The sequence below is a fragment of the Poromitra crassiceps genome (assembly GCF_964638095.1).
Source record: "Poromitra crassiceps genome assembly, chromosome: 18".
In the NCBI taxonomy this organism is placed as follows: domain Eukaryota; kingdom Metazoa; phylum Chordata; class Actinopteri; order Beryciformes; family Melamphaidae; genus Poromitra; species Poromitra crassiceps.
The window spans coordinates 31757439-31759340 of NC_139636.1; positions in this window are offsets into that span (position 1 = coordinate 31757439).

Below are 1902 nucleotides of genomic sequence, written 5' to 3' on the forward strand. Positions count from 1 at the left end.
GACACTTCTTGCTTGGACTGCAGGGTGTGGCCAGGGTTGTTTGGTTTACATCGAGGCTCCTCCCTCCTGGCTGCTCCCTCCCAGACTGCAGTCACTGCTGCAGCCCCAGGTCCTAATGCTCCACCTCCCTCTGCTCAGAGTCAGCAGTGAAGTGAGAGCAGCACGCACCCAAAGGCGCTGCAGTGGTGCAACTGCAGTTCTGTCTGAAGGTCTTCTCTGAGATCCTTTCTGTGGTCTGACGGTCTTCTCTGAGATCCTTTCTCACAATGATCTCAGACTTTTGAGGTATTCTTTCTGAATTATGAGCTAGGGTTAGCTTAATTATTAATCATTACATACAAGTTATATCAAGTTCACTGAACATGTGACACTGTTCTTACTTCCTTCCCTCCAATATAAAGCATCATTTTGTTTTTGTTATAGCTGACAAAATACTTCATGTCTAGGCACGTAAACCCTGATGTGCATAAATTGATAAGACTGATTTTCCCCAGTCATATGTACTGTGAGTTGGGAAAACAAACTGTTGACTGAAAAACTAACAATTACATATGGTGTTGATGTAGCATGTTATGGGCAGTGTTCTCAGCAAAATTATGACACAGCAAAATTCTACATAATATGGACATTTCCCAAGTCACATAACTGAAATAAACAGGAAAGTATTGATATGATGAAGTTTGCTTAGGTTACCACATTCCTTCAACTATTATGATAAGGGACCGTTCGTTATTTAGAAGGGATAATATATATATATAAGATGTAGGCCCACCACAGCATCATTACCCGTACTAAACTCGACACAATCAGTTCACTGCTGCTTGCCTGCAGCTACTGTATATCCCTGTACCTTTTATGGTGTCTTTGACCAAGAGGTGGTAAAGTAACGAATACCTTTTTGTGTCACCTAATCTTTACCACCTTGAAGACCCAGATATTGACTGGTCGTCAGTGCACCCTCACTGACACCTCAGATACTAGAGGTCAGGTCCAGAATGTGAGTCACCGCACTCTGATCAAATATGACAGCGCTTCAGGCTGTGATTGACCCTCTGACCACTCCAGGTCACTCTGCATAAATGCATTCTTTTATGAAGATGAGATGTTACCAGAGGAGCTGTGGAGTACATGAGGTGTCACCAGAGGAGCTGTGGAGTACATGAGATGTCACCAGAGGGGCTGTGGAGTACGTCACCAGAGGAGCTGTGGAGTACATGAGATGTCACCAGAGGGGCTGTGGAGTACATGAGGTGTCACCAGAGGGGCTGTGGAGTACATGAGGTGTCACCAGAGGTGCTGTGGAGTACATGAGGTGTCACCAGAGGTGCTGTGGAGTACATGAGGTGTCACCAGAGGTGCTGTGGAGTACATGAGGTGTCACCAGAGGTGCTGTGGAGTACATGAGGTGTCACCAGAGGAGCTGTGGAGTACATGAGGTGTCACCAGAGGAGCTGTGGAGTACATGAGGTGTCACCAGAGGAGCTGTGGAGTACATGAGGTGTCACCAGAGGAGCTGTGGAGTACATGAGGTGTCACCAGAGGAGCTGTGGAGTACATGAGATGTCACCAGAGGGGCTGTGGAGTACATGAGGTGTCACCAGAGGGGCTGTGGAGTACATGAGGTGTCACCAGAGGAGCTGTGGAGTACATGAGGTGTCACCAGAGGAGCTGTGGAGTACATGATGAGGTGTCACCAGAGGAGCTGTGGAGTACATGAGGTGTCACCAGAGGGGCTGTGGAGTACATGAGGTGTCACCAGAGGGGCTGTGGAGTACATGAGATGTTACCAGAGGTGCTGTGGAGTACATGAGATGTTACCAGAGGGGCTGTGGAGTACATGAGATGTTACCAGAGGTGCTGTGGAGTACATGAGATGTTACCAGAGGAGCTGTGGAGTACATG